The sequence below is a fragment of the Halichoerus grypus genome, chromosome 7 (assembly GCF_964656455.1).
Source record: "Halichoerus grypus chromosome 7, mHalGry1.hap1.1, whole genome shotgun sequence".
Taxonomy (NCBI): domain Eukaryota; kingdom Metazoa; phylum Chordata; class Mammalia; order Carnivora; family Phocidae; genus Halichoerus; species Halichoerus grypus.
Genome location: NC_135718.1, coordinates 56,802,594 through 56,828,479, shown reverse-complemented (window position 1 = coordinate 56,828,479; position 25,886 = coordinate 56,802,594). Strand labels below are relative to the sequence as shown.

The 25,886-nt window shown below is 36.4% G+C and overlaps 1 protein-coding gene across 1 annotated transcript in view; it reads left to right on the top strand.

Annotated features, from left to right (window-relative positions):
• Positions 1-25,886, top strand: part of MYPN (myopalladin) — a 102,504-nt gene that overhangs the window by 2,069 nt on the left and 74,549 nt on the right. The gene's annotated exons all lie outside the window — the stretch shown is intronic.

The following is a 25,886-nucleotide window of genomic DNA, read 5'->3' as shown; positions in this document are numbered from 1 at the left end:
AGAAACTCTTACCCTAGCAGAGTGCTTTAAGCATATTAGTTACTCAATAAATGCTTCCTGAAACAGGGAAGGGAGCATTTTACAGCTGTGAGCGTTGTACAGCCATAATATTATTTCATAAGGGCTGTGGAAAACAATTTCATATGCTGGACTAGGAGGCACCAATTGTAATTCCAAGTTCAGGCTGATATCAACTGCAATCTTGGATAACTGAGTTGCTTTCTCTGATCCTCAATTTATCTACAACTCCAGACTAAGAATGATATGCTGGATCATAGCTAAAATGCCATCCCCATTGTTCATACTGTGGAAATATCTTATGGCAAGGTCTCCAAGACACTCCTGTCCTGTATTTATTTCATGCTAAAGGTCACACACTGAATTATAGGATTGCTTCTTAGGGAAGTCCAGTTGGTTGTCCTAAGATCTTACAGCTTATAATTACCTTAATAAAATCATCAGGTTCTATCACCTGATCTTCAGCTGTCCAAGCTCAGAAACCTAATTTGTTTTTCAGAATTTCTTATAGTGATCCAGTCCTTTAGCAAAGTACTTATATTAACCAAACTCCCACAAAAGTAATACAGCATCCACAATTCCAGTTTGTTAATTTACAATGAGAAAAATTGTTTCATAGCAAATCAAATGTCATATTCTCCTATCAACTTATTTTTTCTCTGTAAGGAAATCTACTTAAAAAATAACTAAATTGGGGCCCCTGGGTGGCTCAGTCATTGGGTGTCTGCCTTCGGCTCAGGTCATGATCCCAGGGTCCTGGGATTGAACCCCGCATCGGGCTCCCTGCTCAGCAGGAAGCCTGCTTCTCCCTCTCCCACTCCCCCTGCTTGTGTTCCTGCTCTCACTGTCTCTTTCTGTCAAATAAATAAATGAAATCTAAAAAAAAAAAACCAACAAACAACTAAATTGAAATCAGAATGCTGCTGCGTGAGCACGGATTGGAGTGAGGCAGGGAATTGGCCATGGCATTTGGCAGTGTTGGCCTGGGGCCCCCAGCACCACTGTCATGAGCAGATAGATAGGGCTCTCTTGGATGAACACTGCTGATTCTTTCTTTGATTTCCCTTTCCTACTTGTCATTCTGATTACTTCCTCAGATATAGATGTAAATACAGATAACATGTAGAGACATATTTATATTTATATACACACATATTTGATAGATAACACCAATTAGGCAATAACCAAATTTTGCTCTCTTTTTTTTTTCTTCTGGGGTCCTTGGAGCTTTTTTCTTTGTGCCTAGAGGGGAGATTTTTATTATTTTTCTCTTTATAAATATATTTAATAATACATATTATATATACATGCTTAAATATATATATATTTTTTTTTTTTAAAGATTTTATTTATTTATTTGACAGAGAGATAGAGAGAGAGAACAAGTACGCAGAGAGGCAGGCAGAGGGAGAGGGAGAAGCAGGCTCCCCGCTGAGCAGGGAGCCCGATGCGGGGCTCGATCCCAGGACCCTGGGATCATGACCCGAGCCGAAGGCAGCCGCTTAACCGACTGAGCCACCCAGGCGCCCCTTAAATATATATTATATATGTTATATATATAATACATGCTTAACAGAAGTATTTAAAAAGTATAGCTAAGAAAAAATGTGAGAGAAAAACCCCCCATAATTCCACTACCTAGATATAACCATTTAACATTTAGGTATATTTTACTCCAGAACTTTAAAAAATAAAAGAGGCATATTATAAACACTGTTTTGGAAACTGTTTTTTTTTTTTTTAATTTTATATATCATAATTATCTTTCCATGTTAAAAAATGTATGCTGTTTTTAATTTTTTGCTATTACAAACAGTTCTTTATGAACATCCTTATAAATATATTGGAATGATAGTTGTTCTTTTCTTAAGGTGCCTAAATTTACAAAGATTAGTCATTGTATATTGATTTTCTATTTTAATTTTCAGAGTGTTAGAGGTGCTCTGCTGACGCCGCCATGTGTTCCCTATAACATAAAATTCTTTTTTAGCCCTTTTTCTTTTTTAAAAGATTTTACCTATTTATTTGAGAGTGAGAGAAGGAAGAGGAGCAGAGGGGGAGGGAGAAAGACAAGCAGACTCCATGCTGAGCTTGGAGCCCCACACAGGCTCTATCTCACAATCCGGAGATCATGACCTGAACCAAAACCAAGAGTCGTCTGCTTAACCGACTGAGGCACCCAGGCGCCCCAAGAGATCCACAACATTTTTTAATGTGCCCTTGTACTTAAAAGAATTAGGAAACTGCTGGGGCACCTGAGTGGCTCAGTCGTTAAGCGTCTGCCTTCAGCTCAGGTCATGATCCCAGGATCCTGGGATCGAGCCCCGCATCGGGCTCCCCACTCGGCGGGAAGCCTGCTTCTCCCTCTCCCACTCCCCCTGCTTGTGTTCCTGCTCTCGCTATCTCTCTCTCTGTTAAATAAATAAAGTCTCTAAAAAAAAAAAAAGAATTAGGAAACTGCTTTCAGCCTTGCTGTAGTTCACTGTATTTGCTTTCAAGTATTATAAAATGGCTTAGAACTCTTGACAAAATCATGCTATAAAAATATAGCCAGCAGTATTTTATCACAAATAAAATTTCCCTTGTGATATGTAAATTGTGCTGCCCTAAAATAATCTTATTGGGGCTTGCTCTTTAGCACGTTCAAAGAAAACAAAAAAATAAGTGGCTAGTAACCGTGTAAAGATGTAAGACATGAAAGGAGGTGAGACATGAAAGGCATGCCACTAACTCTTTCTTGCCATCCTTTGCAGAAGTGTCCTGGGCACTGGCAAGGTAGAAAAGCCAACCATAAATCACATCACAGACTGGAGGCCCCTGCCCCCATGCTGAAGTATGAGCCATTTCACAACTCTACAAACCCCGGGGACCTAGAACTAGCTTAACGTGGACCTTCAAAGGAGAACCCATACATTTTAGAGACTGATCAGAAATGAACAATGAAGGAATTTCCCCCTAAACTTTCTTTAAAAACACACAAAAAGGGTGCCTGGGTGGCTCAGTTGGTTAAGCGACTGCCTTCGGCTCAGGTCATGATCCTGGAGTCCCTGGATCGAGTCCCGCATTGGGCTCCCTGCTCAGCGGGGAGTCTGCTTCTCCCTCTGACCCTCCCCCCTCTCATGTGCTCTCTCTCATTCTCTCTCTCTCTCAAATAAATAAATAAAATCTTTTAAAATAAATAATAAATAAATAAATAAATAAATAAATAAATAAACACAAAAAAAATTTTGAATGTTCATAATAGGTTACCGGGAACTGTAAGTGGTCAAATTTATAGGAACAGAAAGAAAATGGTTGCCAGGGGCTGGGTGTAAAGGGGAATGGGGAGTTATTGTTTAATGGGTCCAGAGTTTCAGTTTTGCAAGATGAAAAAAGTTCTGAAGATGGAAGGTGATCGCGCAACATGAATGTACTTAACGCCACAAAGCTATACACTTAGAAATGGTTAAAATGGTAAATTTTATCTTATGTATATTTTATCACAATTAAAAATAAATACATTTTTAAATAAATAAATTTTTAAAAGAAGACTATGTTACCTGGAGATGAGATTTCAAAATAGATTTTTGATTAGGACCTTTACTCACAATATCAAAATAGAACAGAATTATGCTAAGACATTTCATTTCTTTTTGTATGAATTTGATTCAGAGATGGGTAAAAGATACTGATACTTCTTTTTTTTAACTTTATTTATTTACTTGAGAGAGAGAGAGAGAGAGCGCGCGAGTGGGAGGGGTATAGGGAGAGGGAGAAAGAATCTCAAGCAGACCCTGAATCAAACTCAAAGCCCGACATGGGGCTCGATCTCACGACCTTGAGATGGGGACCTGAGCTGAAACCAAGAGTCGGATGCCTCACTGACTGTGCCATCCAGGAGCCCCAAGATATTGATACTTCTAGTAATTCCTAAATCCTATATATGTGGACACAGCTCACCAAAACTTGAAGATAAATAAAATAATAGTGATCTATGCCAATAATAACTCAACACTCAGATTTTTTTTTCTAGTATTGAGTTGCTGTGTAACTAAGGTAATTATTCTTTCTGTATATCAGTTTCCTCATAGGTAAAACATGAGTATTAAAACATTTGCTGACAGGACTCTGATGAGAAGTAACTAACAAAACAATAAAATATTTTTCAAATACAGTGTTAATACGTTAAGAGCGTTTAAATAAAAAGATTTAAAACATCACTTTTCTTTATATTTGACATCTGCCCCAGTTCATCATCATTTCCATTCCAGCATTTACTTATCTTATTCTGCATGGTCTTTCTATGTATTCAACATTAGTCTATTAGATAATTCAGAATCATGGAAAGATTAAGATATTCCTTACTTCCCCAGCTTTCTCCTGTCTAAATCACTTAACCTTAACAATTCCTTTGTTAACCTAAGTTGAATACCAGTCTTGTGCTGACATCCTTTTTTAGATCAGATGAGAAATAAGATACTCACCAGTACCCTCAATTACTATTTTCTTGTCATAAAGCACATACCATAGAGTGGATATACTGCTCTGATATTTGTCACCACTCTACTTATTTGGCTAAAGAAGTCTCGTTTGATACCTGGGTTGTCAGATCAAATTATAATTTAAATCCTTTAGCTATGTTTAGCCCCTTGGCAGTGGGTAAGCTGAGAATTTAGAATTCAGAAGCAGATGGTTCAGGAGCATGGTAACCAGATATGAAGCACTTTACCTCCATGTCATTGGTTTGAATCTGAACTCGGTTGATCACTATTGGTGTTCTATACAAGATGTAAGTGATCTGATCTGAATCTCTAATGAACAGCACCCCATGTTACAAAAACTCATCACTCTTGGCACTAATTGGCATTCTTGTTGTCAGCGTCAGGAGAGAAGCCAAGGACTGAATCAGTCTGGAAACCTGAACTGCACTGTGTCTGAGTCATCAGTCTAGGTGGCCCATTCAGCCTTTGGCCTTTCCTTAGGGTTTACAGCTTAGGACAACTGTGTCTCCTTCATTCCCTGGGACTTCACAAAGCTAGCTTAACAGATAAATACCTAAAATATATCTTTTTATAATAAAAATGGTAATAATGGCGGCTAACATTTATGGGCCACTTGCTAGAAGCCAGGCATTATTCTAAGAGTATTAACTCCCTTCATTCTCACAGCAATCCTATGATAGATACTATTATTTTCCCCATTTTTTAGAGAAGAGGAAATTGGGAATAAATAACTTGCCTAAGGCTTCTCACATAATAAGTGGTAGAGTTGGAAGCCAGCTCTCCATACAATTATTCTCTGCCTAATTATAGCACTTAGTTGATGTTTTTTTACCATATTATTATGCCACTGATATATTTTTTAAAATTCTGTGTTTAAACCAAACAACATATATTAATGTCTCAACTTTAAAATTGTTCATCTTTCTGTACTAGTTATTATTAATTTTTTCTGAAAGAGGTAATGAATCTTTCTTAAATTTGATTCATGTGCATCATTATTCTGAGCTTGGTTTTACAATGGCTTTTCCGCCCATATATTTTTTCACTGTTTGAGCTAAACATTACCTGAACTTGGAAACATTCTTTCACCTTATCTTTCTAAATTAATAGAGAAGAGATAATCAAATAAAATGAAACTCTTGACAACCACTCCATCCCAATGCAAACATAGTAAATGATCACCCAAATCTCCCACTTACTATTCATACGAAATAAGAAGGCAGATAAGAATTTTTTTGAAAATCTGGGTCTCTATTTCATGAGATTTCCCAGTAGTTAAGGAGAAAGGTTTTAGTACATTGAAATAAATGACCATTAAAATAAAGTTCATAAGCAATTAGATCATTTTAACGAACAAAATAAATTCATTGGTTCTCACAAGTAGTTTTCTTTTTTTTTTAAGTAAATGGTGGTGTTGTTGTTTTAAGATTTTTTATTTATTATTTGACAGAGAGAGAGACAGCAAGAGAGGGAATACAAGCAGGGGGAGTGGGAGAGGGAGAAGCAGGCTTCCCGCTGAGCAGAGAGCCCGATGCGGGGCTCGATCCCAGGACCCCGGGATCATGACCTGACCCGAAGGCAGACGCTTAATGACTGAGCCACCCAGGCACCCCCACAACTAGTTTTCTTAAGACTTAGTAAAATATTATGTGCTATAACTACCAGGTAGAAATAAAAAAGAATCTATAATCACTTTTTATGTTTCTTTTAGTTGCCATCTATAGTCAGTTACTCAAAGCATGTTATCTCATTTGGCACATCCTTATTGTTCAATTTTGCTAACAGATAAAGCTTGGGATATCCCCTTATTGAACTAAATTAATAATGTAAACTTGGCAATCGGGGTTTTACTGCTAATATATATCTACATGTAGTATGGGCATTCTAGTGCTTAATTTTCCTATATACAAAATAACCATAATAAAGACTTCAAGCACAGTACTGTTGTTTCGGTTTTGTTTTTGTTGTTGTTTTTATTAAAGCCTAATAACCAATATGTGATTGTGAATAACTTCATAAAGATGAAATGCTAAGTAAATGTCTACTTAAAATATAGTACCTATATGGTCTCTCATGCCTAATTTCACTAAGTCTAGTAATTTGCAGATAGAGATGTACAGAGGGAATTGTCCATTATTTATTGTTGCTTCAATTCCTTTAAGTTGTTTCTGTGACTGGTCAGAGGTAGTGAATCATCCAAATTTCTAATGATTTGGAAGGACTTTGGAACAAGTCACTAAATCAACATAATCCTAGTATCACTGGAGGTCTCCTTCTCATTACTTTACATCTTCTGAGTTTTTTTTTCCAAATTGACTCCTAAAGGCATTACTAACAGCGTGGATTCCTCTGAAAGGTAGTGTGATATAATCGGGAAGAGCTTGGACTTTGGCGTTATGTAGACTTGGGTGTGAATCATAGCTCTGAGTGGCCTTGTGCAAATTTTTTCTCTGATCTTGAGTTTCCTGCTCTATAAAAACGGGATAATAATATAGTACACCTTGGACAATCTCAAAGTGTACTCCCTGAGACTTGTTCAGATCCCTGAATTTGCAAAACCACAATACCATATAATTTTTTCAGTTTCATCCTCCATAAAATGGGGATAATGACCCATACTTCCTGGGTTGTTATATTAAATTAAATTATGTATTAAATATGAACAACAAAGCTTGGTTGATGTGGACACTGGGCTGGGTCAGCTAGGATCACTCAGAGAGCTAAATAATTCATTCTGGCTTATCTGCCTTTCAGGAAGTCCAATTTGGAGTCAGTCACAAATAGCTGAAATCTTAATCTAAATTAGAGAATATTATGTGTATTTAAGTGTACTGTTTATTTCTTTGAAAGTGGGGAGCTCAACCTGTGACTTGAGCTGGAATCCCAAAGACCAGGGCATGAGAGTGGACAGAACTGCCCCTCAGTGGCAGTAGGGTCCTAAAAACCCAAACTCAAAGAAGCAGTCTATGCTAGCACAAAAGAGGTTGATTTTATGGAGTGAACAGAAAGAAAGGACCTGACATAAAGCAAAGGTTATGCAAAGGTTAAAAGGGGGAAAGGGCAACAAAAGTAGTAGTAAGCCAGTTCAAGAGGATGCAAAGGTATGAAAGGGCCTCTATGGAGCACCTACGGAAAAACTCTTAGGCAAGGTTGGGCAAGCTCCAAGCCTTTTCCGAAAGCAAGGGTACCCCATATCAACTAACTCAGGAATTGTGAGCGTCCACTGAGCCAAAGCACGTAGTTCCTTACTTGATGACTGGTGCACAATGAGCATCCAATCATTTTTAGCTCCCTTCCTCAATTGAATTGATTCTTTTTTTTTTAATTTAAATTCAATTCGCCAACATATAGAATTGATTCTTAATAGTATTTCCATGTTAAACTAATATCATAACCGCCAATGACAAATCACTTAATGCTGCTGAGAGTTTAGGTCGTTTAATCTTTCCTGGAACACAATAAATGTTCAGTAAATATCTGTAAAATTGAGTGCGTAATTTAGGACAACTCAATTAATGCATCATCTTATGGCATGCTATGGACGAATATTTATTAAGTGCCTACTTTGTGCCATGCCATGAGATTAAAACTGTTTGGCCTATAGAGAAATTTTTTTATGGCTCTGATTCTCAAGGAGTTGACCTAGTTAAATAGATAAAGCATAAATACATAAATGAAAAAATTAGTTTAATTCAGCAATATGAGAAATGTTGCGACCACTAGTTGTTTAATTATATAATAATTTGAAGAAACAGTGAACAAAGGCAAGGAGGAAAAGAAAAGGCAAGGAAATATTGGTGAAACTTTTTGGAGACAGGATTTGTGTAGAAAAGAGGCAGGTATTTTATACGATTAAAATGATCACATTTTTGTTTATACTCTTGGTTGAAATTTGCATAAAATTATGAGGCAAGTGGACTATCTACAAATAGTTTTATCCCCAGCTCAGTTTACACAGTGGTAAATTTTGTGTTTAATTGCTCTATGACACTGTATGTTTACTTATCCCTTTTATGGACATTATCACATTTTGAATTAAAGCTTATTGTCTAGCCAGAAATAAATAAAAGGAAAGTATGTCTAAGATATTAACAGACTAGGTTTTAACAATCCATTCTTAGTTTGGAATGAAGGGCAATTGGGTGATGAGCAGAATGAATAAAAGGCAAAACAAAAAAAGATTTTCCAGGACTTCCTACATTAAAGTATGCTGCCTTTACTTGACAGGAAGTTTACTAAAGCAAGAAACACCAAATGGATAGGTCCATATGCAGATAAAAATGTAAACTTGGGGGGTGCCTGAGTGGCTCAGTTGTCAGGCATCTGCCTTCGGCTCAGGTCATGATCCCAGGGTCCTGGAATCGAGCCCCGCGTTGGGCTCCCTGCTCGGCGGGAAGCCTGCTTCTTCCTCTCCCACTCCCCCTGCTTGTGTTCCTGCTCTCGCTGTGTCTCTCTCTGCCAAATAAATAAAAAAAATCTTAAAAAAAAATGTAAACTTGGTTAGGGATGTAAAATACAAATTCCTTCTGAGTTTTTCATAGTTTATATTCTCCAAACTCTTCCTCTGTACTCTTCCCTACTTGCCAACAAGTTGCTTCCATTCAACATTTGCTAATTTCATTACAGATTTCATGTAATAAGATAACTGCTCAGAAATGTGTATTGGCACTTGCTATTTCAGTCAACCAATTTTACTGAATCTTTCTGAGAAAGTAGCCCTAGATGTAGTCACGTACTATTTTTCTGTTCTTTTCTTGCTTCTGTTAAAGAAATGTCAAATTCCCAAAATCAAAGTCATAGCTTTAAAAACCCTCTGCCCATTGATACATATAAAGATGATGGTGAATTTCCTCCTTTGGATGATTTCTGATTTTTGAAGTAACCTGCATAATTACTCTTCATGAGAAGGCAATGGGGGCTAATAAAAAGAGAATTTGTTTTATTTTTTTCCTTCAAATTTTTATTTACATTCTAGTTTGTTAACATATAGTGTAATATCAGTTTCAGGAGTAGAATTCGGTGATTCATCACTTACATATAACACCCAATGTTCATTACAACAAGTGCCCTCCTTACTACCCATCACCCATTTAGCCCATCCCCCGCCCACCTCCCTCCATCAACCCTCAGTCTGTTCTCTATAGGTAGGAGTCTCTTGGGGCGCTTGGGTAGCTCAGTTAAGCATCCAACTCTCGATTTAGGCTCAGGTCATGATCTCAGGGTTGTGAGATCGAGCCCTGTGTCAGGCTCCCCGCTCAGTGGGGAGTCTGCTTGAGATTCTCTCTCCCCCTGCCCCTATCCCACCCCTGCTCATGTGCACTCTCTTTCTCTCTAGAATAAATAAATCTTAAAAAAAAAGTCTCTTATGGTTTGCTTCCCTCTCTTTTTTTTTCCCTTTCCCCTGTGTTCATCCATTTTGTTTCTTAAATTCCACACGTGAGTGAAATCATATGGTATCTGTCTTTAAAAGAGAATTTGTTTTAAACTAAAGTGCCTAGATTTGAATTCACCCAGCTGTGCAGCTCACTGGTTGGGTAACTTTGGGAAAACTAAACTTCTTTAAGACTCAGTTTCCTCCTTGTAACTTGCAAGTAACAATACCTTGTAGAGTTGATCTGAGTATTAAATAAGAGATAACTTAGGCTACTCCTGGCTCAGAGTACACTCGGAAGAAATGTTAATTCCCATTTCCTTTCCTTCATATCATTAGTGTTAATGCGATTATCTGGGTCATGGGTAAGAACACTGAACTTTGTTTTTGGCTTTCTGAGATGTTGGTGCTACCCAAAAATAGAATCTGAGTGGAATCACCCAGAGCCTAGCATACTGGCATTTAATATATTCAGTGCTAACGTTATTAAGAGAGAATATTTCAACTGCTGTTTTCCTATCCCTAACTTGCAAAATATTTATTGACCCATATTGATGTGCTGAGAAGTAATACCAGAGCATTTAAATCTACTTTCAAAAGAGCAAAGCTCTTAAATTTTCTCAGCAAAATGACTATCATAAATAGAAACAAAAAAATAGGTCTGTCAAAGCATTCAGACTGTCTTCCAATGCCCTACCTTTCAAAATCACTACCCAATGTTTCGTTCTACATAACAATTCATATTCTCAGCTAAAATATTGAAGATAATGTATCTGAAAACATTTGCCTTTTTCCTTCTGTGTTTTCTCTTCTTTTTGTTTGTTTAGTCATCCAAAACACCTCAGAGCTGGTTTCAGTCAGAAAAATTATAAACTTAAAATTCTATATAGCATTCCTCTAAAATACTCACTAAAAGAGAGTATGTTTTTTGTTCATTTTTATCCTTAAATTTTTTTGCAAATACCTTAGAAATGTGAACATTTAAATATTTGCAGTGGTTATGAGCACAGACTTAGAGTTAGCCTTATGTTTAATCCTGGCTCAGTCACTCACTTATGAGGCCTTGGGCAGATTTTAACCTCTAAGCCTCAGGTTCTCATCTGCAGAATTCTAACAATACGTACTTCAGAGACCAGGATCATGACCTGAGCCGAAGGCAGCCGCTCAACCAACTGAGCCACCCAGGCGCCCTGGAATAATACTTTCTAAAAAGTGTAAACATTGATATGTTCTCCATATCAAAAGTACAAGTAAAGAAAGTCCTATTGTGTTGGGTGCCTCGGTGGCTCAGTCGGTTAAGCATCTGCCTTCAGCTCAGGTCATGATCCCAGGGTCCTGGGATCGAGCCCCACATCAGGCTCCCCGCTCAGCGGGGAGCCTGCTTCTCCCTCTGCCCCTCACCCCAGCTCGTGCATGCTCACGCTCTCTGTCTCTCTCTCTCTCTCTCATGCGCAAAAGTAAATAAATGAAAAATCTTTTTAAAAATGAAGAAAGACCTATCATGTCTTCATGGAAACCACGTAGTAAAGCTTTAATCTAATTACCCTAAAATTAGAGGAGCACACATCGAGTATTATAATAATTGATTGTTTTCCCATATTCACTTTAATAAATGTATTGACCATATTCTTAATTTTATATCAAATAAAGGTATTTACACATGTCATCTGCATCCTGTGTATAGATATTTTGCCCATTCTTCTACTTTATTCTTTAAAATTCCATCTTTATTATCCTTTTTATCTAAGGAAAGATCAAGAAAAGTCTCTTTCCTTAGTCATCTTTGTCATTATCCGCCCCCACCATCCCTCCAGGCTAAGAACATCGTGCAGACTGAGTTATTAAAGTTGATCTGAAAGAGCAATCTGTTCTAAATGACTGTCCCTGGATCTGCCACGGAACCCTGTAAATACCCTTCATTACTCTGGCGGGGTAGTATCATATTTCCTTCATGATACTTCTGTGGCTGACACAAGTTAGGCAGTGAGATTTGGGCTTTGGATGATCCTGGTTGATTGATATAGGAATGGTGCTTCTCCCACAGGTAACCACAAATTTACTTCTCAGGATAATGTTTTAAAAATAGGTGTTCTGTGTATAGTTTAAAAAAATGTTTTTAGTATTTGAAACTAAATGGGTTTTGGGCTTAGACCTTTTTTAATGTTTTTGGTTTTAGTTTTAGGTAAGCATTTTCAATACCGTTTAGATGAAAAAGAAGTTTCGTAAGGATTTAATTGTATTTCTCAATTACATTGTATCATGGGGTTTGGATAAGACACTCTATAGTCGTCCACCATACATATATCATTTTGGATGGACAAGAACTTTTCTTTGGTGTGAGTATTTTTCTCATTAACAAAGGTTAGGAAATTCATACATGTCTCTGTTCTTTAAAAATAAGATGTAGAGGGGTTTTTGTTCTTCTCATCTGCTACTAGAGGGGGGTAAGTGAATATAAACCTGTGAACTTTAAGCAAAACTTACTGAAACTTTGGTATATGTGAGCAATTTCTTTTAAAGAATTAAAATCTACAGCAATATGGAAAAATAGGAAATACAAAATTTTACATGAATCTACTAGGGCAGAATTCTTGCATGCTTATCCTCCAAGTGAAGACTTCCTCTGTCATAGATCTTCCAGGTTCCTCAGTATTCCTGTGGATCATCCCAATGTGAGTAAATTGTTTCTGTAGCTGAGTGACTGAATTAAGAAAACAGCTGAAGGCAAGCACAGGATCATGTTCAAACCACAATAAACACATGTGTTGGATGGGCCACTCAACTTTATGGGGAAGGCTTAAGACATGTAACCTTGTGTTTACTTGTCACTTCTGAAATTTCTTTTTAACTATGTCGGAATATTTTTTAAAGTTTTAAAAATTATTCTTTGTATCAATAAACTCTGGTAAAATCTAAACTAGTGGGTGTGTGGTACAATGTTTATATAAGTACTACAATGATACCCAGGATAGAGGCTGGGTTACTTGGGAGAAAAAACTAATTTAAAAAAACAGAATCTAGAATACCAGGTTTGATGTATTGTAAGCAAGGTGTCCACAATTGCTGAATATTATTTATTTTAAATATTTACATCCAGCTTTTTTTCAGTGTTCAAAAAATTTTGTACACTGTTTTATCATGGCATAGTTTGTATGGAAGTAGAAATGTATTCACTTACAGCATGTATATGCATTTCCCTTTGGAAAATCAAATTGTAGCACATCAATTTTTACCTGAAATAGTTCCACTTTCCCACATCCCTAATGAAGAACTAGCAGCAGTTATATTGATTAGGTCTCAAGATCTGAGTGGGATAGTTGGGGAAGATTATTTATTTATTTATTTATTTAGAAAAGGGGAGAAAGGCTTTCTTCTCCCTTTTAAGATTTATTTATTTATTTTAGAGGGAGGTTTGGTGGAGGGGCAGAGTGAGAGGGGGAGAGAGAATCTTAAGCAGACTCCCTGCTGAGCACAGATCCCAGTGCAGGGCTAGATTCCGCAACCCCAAGATCATTACCTGAGCCAAAATCAAGAGTTGGACGCTTAACTGACTGAGCCACCTAGGCGCCCCAAGATCTTATCTTTAAATAAAAAGAAATTGTTGGAGTATCCACATAAATAGAAAATGTATAAACACAAATAAGTAGTCTTGAGGTTAGTATCAGCACAGGATTAGTTAAGAGAGCAAAGGAATCTGTCATTAAAGATCTGGACTACCGTGGTAATAAAAACAACCTATCCACATAATTCAGTTCTTTTTGTACCTTTTTCCCTCCTCAGTAATAGTAATTTTAACCTGGATTATTTAAAAGTTTTCCTCAATTTTTTTTTCACTTTGCCTGTGTAAATACAAAGCTGCATAAGAAGGGAGTAGTGAAACCTCTGATGTGATCATAATAAACAAAGAAATGTTATATCTATTCAATATACAATAGGGAGTCTCAAGATGCCTAAAAAAGGTAAAAAGAGCTCTTAGTAAATTCCATAAGGTTAAGAATTTTGGTATATTTTGTACACTGCTTTATACCCAGTACCTGGTACATAGTAGGCATTTGGTAAATATTTATTGAATGAATGAATGAGAAGAATTCCTACAAACCGTTGAGTGATTTAATTAAGAAGCTAGATATAAGCCAATGTATTTCATGCTATCCAAATCTAAGAATGATCCTTTTAAAAAATAACCAATGACATTTACCTGAATTTTCAAAACGCAGGCTTCTGCCAAGATTAATGACATTACAGCACACTTAATCTGTACCAAGCAATGGAGTTAACTTCCTTTTCCCCAAATTTCTATTCTGAAAATGTATGAAATTAATATCAAAGAACCTATACTTTGACAAAGAAGGTTTTTGAGCAGATGATGGTTTGGTTAAGCATTCTTTTTTATTGATTGGTAATGCTTGTGAAAGAAGACATCTGGCATAGACTTTTTCAAATAATACACAAAAATGTTATTCCAGATACTAATACAAGAATAGGAGTTGTAATCTATTATGTTATATAGTCATTTTGACTTTTAAACAGTATCTGATTGGTTTTTTTCTGATGCAGTTTGTTCAAACTAATTCGTTACTGGGTTTACTCTCAGGCTGATGGTTTTTTCCTCTCCATTTTTTGTTTGTTTGTTTTTGTGATCTCTAATTAACAACTTTTAATGTTAGTTATCTTCTCCGCTTTTGCTTAGCCTTTGGATGAACGGTCCCAAAACTCTCCACTTTTAAAATGTTAGGCCTCAGCTTCATGTGGCTTTTCACAGCCAAATTTCCTAAAATGTATCAGTGATTAAATGATAATAAATTTTCCATTAAAATTAAAGTTCCTAAAAATTAAGAATTCTGATGTATTTCAAAAATAATGCCATTTTCTTTGACAGATGGAACATGGTGTCATGAATTTAGTATTAATTCCAAACATAAATCAATAAACAACTTGGGCCTCTAGCTAGAAGTGAAATTCTATAGGTAGGAAAACTGATTGACCCCCACTGCCCATAGGTGCTGTCCCGCTATGGAATCCCTTTGCTCAGTTTTCTCCTGTCCAATCAGGTGGAATGTTTCACAGGCACATGGTTTATACAGCTCAAAATAACTTGGGACCTGTGAGCTGACAAATGCTCTGGCTCCGGTGGTGACAGGTTGTCCAGCTTCTTACAGCCATCTTCACTGAAACTAAGGTTAACTCCTCACTCTCTATGGACGGCTACTCTCGATTTCCAAGGGCGTGAAGAATTTTCTTTTCCTCCTGTGCTTTCATCTCAAAAGTTCTCCTTGGATAATTATCATCACAGTGGATTGCCTGCGTTGGACATCCTCATCTGGGTCAACTAAAAAAAGAAAGGTAATATCCAGATTTAAGTTCTCAAGTGTGTTTTGATAACAGGGCACTGACAATGGGAAAAGGGATATTTCAGAGACCTAGTTACTGTTGTTTAGAGTGAAACCTAGGATAGCTTCCTAATTATGTATGATGGGACACAAAAGTTTGCGAAAAAATGAAGTTTTCTACGTGTAAAGGTTTCGGAGGGGATTGATGAGACTCACAGAGATCACAGCCTCCTTGGGTCCTAAGGAGAAATACCTCAACAGAGGAAGTTGTGACATGTTCCATACATCATTGGTATTTCCACACATTCACTTATTAAAATAATGGTGTTTGTATAGAGAATATGTGTGCGATGCCTATTTCCTTTTTAAAGGAAATCAAATCTAGAATAATATGACTCCATAGTTAAAGACTTTCATTTTAATTTTTTTTATCATGTAAAAGGATATGCTTGCTATATTTAGTGTTGGGAGATCTGCTCCCTGGATTAATGCACACAACAGCTGCAAAAAGTCTTGCTCAAAGGACATTGCTCTTTCTTTCTCCTTTCTCTCTCTCTCTCTCTTCTCTTCAACTACATCAGAAAGACACTTGACAGTCAGTGGCAAGTGTTTGGCCTGGTACATTGCACTATTAGCAGTAATTAGATGCACATCTTGAATTATATTTTAAAAACCATATAAGCAAAGAAAAAGAGAACATGGATTAATCTGTATTTCCATTCCCCAAAAGTAAACATTACAGCAGTGGTGTTAAGAAATTTTACTATTTTATCAACAGATTTTTACTCATACTTGTTAAAGATCCTAGAATCAGTCAGTTTGAAAGAAACAAATCCAGTTTTCTTTCTCAAAAAATTATGGTTCAATTACTTTCACATTGATAATAATGAAATGAATTCTCAATAAAGAATTTGTCACAACTTTTCAGTCTCTCCTTAATAATAACTCTTAAGTGCACGTAAAATCCATAAACCTTTTCTAGGAAATTGAGAATGTCTATACTTAAAGCTATGATAAACATATTTTTAAACAAAAATTAAGATATGTTGTCTGACACATGATTTGACAACAAACAAAATATTTAAAATCAAGGCCATTCCAGGAAATTTGAAATATATGCACATTATCCTTATTTTGTCAGTAGACAAAATTATAGCCATTACAGAATCTTGTAATAATGGACTATGAAACAAACAGCTGGACACTATCCAAATTCTGGAAGTTTGTCTCTATTCCCACTTATAGAATATGGCTAATGCTATTGGAACTCATACTAATGTGTTAAAGCCCAGTTCTATAGATCTGTAATTTAGAATACAGGCTCTATTACATGTTCCTATTACAGTGTGCTTAGTCCATTCGGTGGAATGGACTCAAAACCACAATTCATGGACACCAAAAATTGAATGAGTTTTTAATCCAAGCTGGGTTTTGGAATTCATAGAGATGGTTTATTTTTGAAGAAACAGGACAGCTGATAAATCACGTTTCAGTGTGAAGGGGCTTTAATGAAATAAAGTGACAGCTAAATTTTTCAACAGTTATTTCCTTATATGTAATAGGAGTAACGAACTCAGCTTGCTAACCTGAAAATACAAGACGAATGATACTGCTAACCCCAGAATAATTACAGTAGTTTCCTTCATTGACATTGAGATTTGACAAAGGCATTGCTTGTCACCTGGTGTCATTACCTTTAACAAGACCCAGAAAATGAAAGAATTATCTTAACTTTTTTCCTCTCTTAGGAGATATAGAAGAATCAAACACCATGGGGTATTTTCTTAAATTTCTATGGTGCTTCATACTTGACAAAGAGCTTTTAAAACTGCTAGGGCATTGCACTTTTGCTTAAAGGGAACAACCCAAGTACAGACAGAAGAACCTGTTTAAAAATTTAAGAGCATATATTCAGCAAATACATTTTTGGTGGGCACAAATGTTTATGTGACTATTTACTTGCAGTCACCAGAGTTTGCAGAGTTCGTGTATAACCAGAGTCACCTTGACAGGCTCTGCACAGGCTGTGTTGTTGCCTAGACCTCCACTCGCAGTCACAATGCACTACACCCTCTGGGAGGGGCACAGCACAGCCTTCCCACCAAGCACTTGAACTAAAACGAGATCTTCAGATCTAGAGCCTCTTTGGGGTACTTGCTCCTCTCCCAATCTAGCCAGCATGTTATGTCAATGTAATTTGGGAAGTTATCTTTTTCAAATCCTTCATCATCTAAAGAAAATTGACAGGCTGAAGAGGGATGAAAATGGTCTATTGTTTTCTTATTTTTCTTATTTAAATTGAATCTTTGAGTTAATGAGATCGACGTTTTGTCATTTTTGATTTCCTGTTTAAGAGCTAAGTTCACCACAAATCTTGAGGTCTTGAGAGTGATAGAAAACCTCATTTCTTATGACTACCACCAAACTCTTTTTACATCCTAGATGCCTGAAGTCTTCTTGTTTGCCTTTCATTAGCCTTTCTACAGGTTGTAGAGTTTACTTTTACACAATTTCTTTGCTGTCAAGGTTAAATACTAACTTTGGGCTCTGGCTTCAGTATCCTTTACTTTCCTACGTGTTTATCCTGTTCTGTATTCAAAAACGTATGAAAGTATGTTTCATAGAAGCCAATCTCTTCTCTCCCACTCAAACTAAATCCTTACTTTCTTTCCTACCTTCCCACCTTTACCAATTAATTAAAACAATAATAAGAGAATGGCTTACTCACCCTTGGCTTATTATCTAAAAACCTTTTCCTTCCTTTAACTCCTGCCCTTTAAGGAATGTCCCTAATTAAACAGATTCCCATTGTTTCTCCTATGTATTAGCTCTGCTCTGCCTCTTTAGTTCCACATTCTCTTCTAATGTATGCATTTGTCTCTATTTGTTTTTATCTGCTGTTTTTCCTCTTTCAAACTGAAAGAGGAATTAAGAGACTAGACCTTACACTATTTCCATATTGCTACTGACTTATTTCCATATATTTCATGTCCTTATTCTGATAATGCAACATATACTAACTTATTAAATTACTAATGTCACTCACACCAAAAGTAGACTAGAAATAAAACTAAGATGGGGGTGATCCCTGTAATAGTAATGGATGAAAACTATAACAATGAAGAAGGATTTACTTCAAAGTGCATCCCCTCTGCAGCCAACTTTTTTTTTAATTAATGCACCTTTATTTTTTTCTTGAAGATTTTTATTTATTTATTTGAGAGAGAGAGAGAAAGAGAGCACAAGCAGGGGAAGCAGCAGGCAGAGGGAGAAGCAGGCCTCCCTGCTGAGCAAGGAGCCCAACGTGGGGCTGGATCCCAGGGTCCTGGGATCATGACCTGAACCAAAGGCAGGTGCTTAATCAACTGAGCCACCCAGGAGTCCCTGCAGCCAAATTTTTAAAAGATGATCTGTACCCAACTCTCCAGGACTAGTTCCTATGTAATGGGATTTGGTTCTTGGCCCAGTAAGTTTCTCTGAAAGAACTGAATTAGATACTTCTATTGTGTGGGACATCATAGGACAGAGAAGGCAAGACAAATGGGTCAATACCAGCATTAAAGAGAGGGAAGCAAAGCCTAATTTTGTTGAAGATTCTTCCCCTAAAAACATTCTAGGTATAATAATTACACATCAGCAGAAAATTATTACCTTCAATTTGCATTTTTAAAGTACATTTTTAAAGTGCTTTCACAAACAAAACTATGAAGTAAGCAGGGGAGTTTGCTCATCCTCAGGTTAGAGGTGAGTTACTTAAAGATGTCTTATCTTGTCCCATTCCAGCTCTCTACATGAGTAAATATTAAATATTAAGCTATTTTTTTGTGTCTACCTAGAAACCAGATTTGTTTTTTCATTTAGATATCTAATGATACTTCATAGCCAGAAAACTTCAGTGTTTACATGAGTCCAAGTTACTTCATATTAGGTTTTGCCAATTCTCTGGTCAACGCCCCAGTTTAAATATTCATATTATAACCCAAAGAATACCACATGATATTTCCAACAAGGTCTTCTTAGAGCCTACAAAAAAGGTAGTGCCCAGTTAACATGAGTTGAGAAATATGCCCAAAGGTATCAACATCAACAGTTTTGTTATTATGAACCAGACCTTTAATTTTCAGCAAGTTCTCAGGGCAAATCCTCTCGTCAGGAGAAATCCCAGGGGAAAAAATAGAGCTATTTAGCAAAGTAAAGTAAAGAACGTTCAATAAGCCTTCTATGTCACCAAATTAGTTTAAATTATTTACTAAAGTCTGTCTTGATTATTGATGCCACATTGTTTCATTTCTAACCTAGGACAATTTCACCTTATCCATGATCTATTTTCAAAGACAATTACTCATTCTTATTTTGAAAGTGGCACTAAATCTGTTTCAATTTTGTAAGAAGCAGAAAGAAGGAAACAAGTCCAGTGTCACTCTGAACATCTCAGATGAAATGTCTAAGATAATTCTTAATTTCCTTTCCTGAAACCTGCTCGTCCAAAGAAATGATTCTACCACTCACCTAGCTGCTTAGGCCCTAAATATTAGAGTCACCCTTGACTCTGCTCTTTCTCTTCAGTCAACTAACAAATTATACTGCCTCTACTTTTAAAAAATACCTCAAATCTGATCATTTCTCACCATGTCCCACTGGTACCATTCATTGATCCAACCGCCATCATCTCTTACATAGCATATGGCAAGGCTCCTAATTGATCTGCTTGTTTCCACACTTGCTCCCTTCAACTTGATTCTTTGCATAGCAGCCGTGATTAAGTTTTTTTCAAATCTATGCCATCTGCTTCTCAAAACTTTAAAATGCTTCCCCATTTACACATGTAATAAGATGCAAAGTCCTTCCCATGATCTGCAAGGCCTCACATGATCTAACTTTGTACTTTTCTGACTTCTTTTTCTTCTACTCTTCTTTTTCATTCACCTCCTGGCACAATGGGCTTGACTTGAACACAGCAAACATTCACCTCTGCCTTAACACTTACTTTTTTCCTACTTAGGAACATTTTCCCCACCCCTCCACCCCCAGATGGTCACACGACTAACCTCTCTACTACATTAGAAGCTATGCCTGATCTTCTTAGCTGAAATAGCATACCTTCCTCTCTTCCCCTTCATTCCCTATTCCCTTGCCTTATTTATTTTTCTTCTTTTTTTTTTTAAAGATTTTATTTATTTATTTGAGAGAGAGAGAATGAGAGAGAGAGCCTGAGAGGGGGGAGGGTCAGAGGGAGAAGCAGACTCCCTGCCGAGCAGGGAGTCCGATGCGGGACTCGATCCCGGGTCTCCAGGATCATGACCTGAGCCGAAGGCAGTCGCTTAACCAACTGAGCCACCCAGGCGCCCTATTTATTTTTCTTCTTAACTTATGTCTTCTCCACTAGGATGTCGACTCCATAAGGTTAGGGACTTTGTCATTTGTTCACTGCTGAATCCATAGTGCTTAGAATGGTGCCTGGCACATAGTAGATGCTCAATAGATATTTATTGGATGAATAAATGAAAGCTACATTATCCATAACAGCATTTGGGCTTTTTAAAAGTACAAATTTTATAACAGATAGTTTTTACATTAATGCTTGAAAGAGAAAATGCTACATTTTCTTATTTCCTATTATAAGTAATATTCATCAGCTTAACAATTTATATGTGCATTTTCATCTGAGAATCTCCTGAAATGGAATTGTTACTATGCCATTGGAAAGATGAGAATAATTGAGATTCAGAATCATTAAATGACTTGCTCAAGATAGCACAGTTTTTTAGTGTTGGAGCTGGGATTCAAACCCAGGTTTCTGATTATAATCAGATGTTCTTTGATACTTCTGGTATGAAAGAAAAGCATAATTCCAGTTATTTTACCCACCATAAATAAATTCTCATTTGAAAGTCACCTTGAAGTTATTATTGCTTTTACCAGTTTATATTTTTCTTTTCTCTATAAGTTTTCTTTGTAAATATCATTTCTATTTATCTGTCTTATTTTATCCTGCACTTAAAATAAAAGATAAACAACAATAGATTTAGCAGGAAATTCTAATGAACAAAAGAATTCAACAGATATTTATTGATCCCCTTCTATGTGCTTTGTGTGCACAGAGATGGTGCTGTACAAACACAAAGTGAGGTAGACCGAAGAGTAAATAGGCCAATTTACTATGTTGTGATAATTGCTGTGTTTGGAGGTAAGGACAGAGCACTTTGCGAGCATATTGCAGAGGTACCCAACCCAGAACAAAGAAGAAATCCCACGGCGATGTCTCAGCTAAGAACTGAAGACCATGTAGAACTTGGCCCAGTAAGGTAGTGAAGGGAGGTGGGGACAGGCAGCCACCTAATAAAGAAAATATATACAAAGATCTGCAGGCAACACAGTTCATTCATGAGACTACATGTTATTTCAACAGAGTATAGATGGTGCTGAATTAACTGCAAATCTGCAGCTCAGCTGCTCTTCAAACTTTGTCCTAGGATCAACCACTTGGTATGTCACTAGAGTTGTTATATAATAATAATAATAATAATAATAATAGCAGCAACTACCATTTACTGAACATTTACTAAATGCCAAGCCCATTTAATCATCACTTCAATCGATGAGATGGCTGGTGTTATTATTCCTGTTTTGTAGACGTGTAAGCTGAGCCTTATAGAGGTTAAAAGTGACTTTGTTGAGTTTATACAGCCAGAAAGTGTCAGAACTGGGATCTGAACCACATCTATCTAACTCCAAAGTTTTAGGTAATAAACACTACATTAAAGAACATTTAATTAATTAATTAATTAATTAAACATTAATTAAATTCAAACATTAAAGCAATTATTTATTTTGAATACTCGAAAGTTTTGTTATCATAATAATTTCTTATAACCATAAGCATCAGACAGGCACACATTTGCACCTCAATTGGCTTCTTTTCTTAAAAAAGAAAAAAATGGTTACAGAGAGCAGTGATTACTTTTTATGAGTATTTTCTTACCTACTTCCACCATAAATATAAAGTTCTTAAAAGTTTTTCAACATTAACATCACCTTTACCTAAATATTGTTTTTTTTTTTTAAAGAATTTATTTATTTGAGAGAGAGAGAGAGAAGCAGACTCCCCACTGAGCAGGGAGCCCAATGTGGGGCTTGATCCCAGAACCCGGAGATCAAGACCCAAGCCAAAGGCAGACACTTAACCGACTGAGCCACCTAAATATTGTTTTTTACTAACATCATTTGAGTGTCCATTACAGGGGCTGGCCCTGTTTTAAGGGCTTTGCATTCATGATGTTATTAATCGTCACTCTCCTAGAGATTAGGTATTATCCATGTTTTACAGATGAGGAATCCAAAGCTCAGAGAAGTAAGTAATTTCCTCAAAGTCACACAACTGCTGAGAGTTCATGAAACCAGAATTTGAAAACCAATCTGATCCCAAGGCCAATTATGCTCATTCCATGTTGGCTCGAGATAAAATCCATCTTAGAATACAGAGTTAGAAACGAAGTTACATTAAAACACAATATGCAGTAGTGTTCAACTAATAGAAGACCATTCTGATTTATAAATTACTTAATTTTTCCCCTTACATTTAAATGCAGTTGGCCCTTGAACAATATGGGTTTGAACTGTGTGTGGGTCCACTTATACATCGATTATTTTAGATTTTTTTAAAAATACAGTACAGTGCTGTAAATGCATTCTCTCTTCCTTAAGATTTTCCAAAAACATTTTCTTTTTTCTAGCTTACTTTATTGTGAGAATGTGGTATATAATACATATAACATATAAAATATGTTTTAATTGTTTATGCTATTGGCAAGGATTCTGGTCAATAGTAGGCTATTAGTAGTTATGTTTGGGAAGAATCAAAAGTTATACATGGGTTTTGACTGTGCAAAGGTTGGCGCTCCTAACCCTCGCATTGTGCAAGGGTCAACTGTATATGCAGAAATTCAAATGAGGGTAATGAAATAGTTGATTTATAAATGAGAAGGATTTTTCATCAGTATATTAATTACATTTTAAAATAGCATTTTGCACCTTATTGTACATATCTTTAACTCTTCTTCTGTATAGTTAATGCACACATGAGACAAATTTTCAATTGATATATCAATTATATTTTCATATACTATTTTGTATATCATCTACGGTGCTACCAAATTTAAAATAGCTGGATAGCTCTATTTAATGAGTATATTATGATTCAATTAACTAACTTCTTATTGAACATGGTTCCAATTTTTTAAGACTATCATCTATAGTGTAATGAATATCTTTGTAGATAAATCTTTGCACTCATCCAACCTCTGTGCATTTTTAATTCATCTTTAAGGCACAATAGACTTCACCCAAACAAATGACTCCAGTAGTGGCAATTTCAGGCTGTAACAAGCATGTGGAAAAATATTTGGCTGTAGGTGATCCGTTCAGCTGTCTCTAATTGTCCTCTCAAGGTGACTGCTTACTTTGCCAATTTAGACATTAGTTTTGGAGAGCACTCTAAAAGCTCTAGAGTTAGAGCAGTTCCTAGGAAGCCTTCTTCGTGATGTAAGTAAGGCTGTCATATAAGGGAAAGGAAAAGAATGAACTGAAACAAGTTTTGTTGTAGAATCGTAAAGCCTAGGGATGCCTGGGTGGCTCAGTCGGTTAAGCGTCTGCCTTCGGCTCAGGTCATGGTCCCAGGGTCCTAGGATCGAGCCCCGTATCAGGCTCCCTGAGCAGGGAGCCTGCTTCTCCCTCTGCCTGCAGTCCCCCCTGCTTGTACTCTCTTGCTCTCTCTCCCTGGCAAATAAATAAAATTAAAAAAAAAAAAAAAAGAATTGTAAAGCCTAAAAAGATTTAGATTACTTTCCTCTCCATCTTCCCAGCACAAGGCCTAGCAGGTAGTAGCCAAGAATGGCAAACGGTCTTCATCTCTATTACCATCTCTGATTGATTGGTGGTGACTGAAGGAGTAGAGTGTTAAGAAAGTCAAGATCCTACGGGAAGAACACTGTACTCTGTTAGCTGTATCTTTTAAGGAAAGAGAGAAATAACAGCCTACAGGTCATGAGTTTGCCATCCCTCTAGTAAATGTGTGACTAAATAAATGATAAAATGTTAATAATATAAAGTTGCTTTGTATTACCAAACTCTCTACTTCAGGGGGGCTTTTAACTAAAGTTACTGTAGTATTTTCTTAATATTTTAAAAAATTATTTATTTTTTGAATCAGTAATATCCTCATATAATTGACACTCAAAAGTCAGGAAAGGGTATACAGTGAAATACAGTTTAGGGGTGTCCTGCCTTGAACCTCATTTCCCTGTCTCTTATATCCCCTCTTCACCAATGTTAATGTAAGAGATTTTTAAAAATCTAGGCTCTAACTCATATCTTCGTAGAAATTAAATTAATTATACCTTTATTTGAAAAGGCTAAATCATTACACTTTTCAAGAGCAGATTGAACTGTAAACAACATTGAATTTAAACAACTTGTCTCTAGTCGAAAACCAGAAGCATTATTTATTTTCATGAACTGGATCAAATTGATGTTTTCAGTAACTAAATGAGATTATGTTGTATCTTTTTTTCCAATTCAAAGAAGAGTTTATTCATTAGTTTAACAATTATTTATTGGGATCTAAGTCTTTGCATTGGTAAAAGTTATATTTTAGTGGGAGGAAAATGACAAGCTGCTAAAAATGTGCATGCCAGATATTTCTCATGGAGATAAGTGGTACTGAGAAAACCAAACTGAGTAAAAAGGATAGGCTGGAAGCGGATTGCCATCTTATGTTGGGCCATAAAGAAGGAACCACTGAGGAGAGAATAGATGGACAGATAATTGAAGGAAGTGAGAAGTGAGTCACATAGCATTGTCAGAAAGAGCATTCCAGGTCCAGGCAACAGCAAGTGCAAATGTTCTGAGGCATTTCAGATGTGACTTTAGAATATTTCAGGAATAATAAGAAACCGGTGTGGGTGAAGCTGAATGAAAAAGTCTTGAAACCATAGGAGATAATGTCAGTTTATGTAGGGCTTTTTATGAATGAAATGAAAAACTGCTGTTGTCAGTATCTTTTAATTTCTATATTTTATTGCATTCAAGGTAAAGGGGAGAGTATGGACAACAAATCTCTGTGTATGAAAGGCCTTTATAACTAAGAGCCCTTTATAGATATTATCAAAATTATGCTTAGAAATTGTATTTAATATCACTATAGCTACATCATAGCTTTCACAATTGAATTTGTTGTATTAAAGAACTTAATAGAGTGGTTATCACCCATGTTTTTATTTTATATTTCAGGGCAATCTCATTCAGTTCCTCTTCATTTTACAATTTAAGGTTAATCTCTAAGTCTTTAATGTAAATTTTGTAGAAGTATCAAAATTAGGCAATTTTTAAATTTCAAACTTTAAGTTCTTAAAAATCCATCATGCTTAGGGGCGCCTGGGTGGCTCAGTCGGTTAAGCGGCTGCCTTCTGCTCAGGTCATGATCCTGGGGTCCTGGGATCGAGCCCCACGTCCGGCTCCCTGCTCAGCGGAGAACCTGCTTCTCCCTCTGCTTCTGCCTGCCACTCTGCCTACTTGTGCTCTCTCTCTATCTCTCTGTCAAATAAATAAATAAAATCTTTTAAAAAAAAATCCATCATGCTTATAGATCTGTTATTCTTTAGAAATGACCCAACTTTTTGTTATTATTAT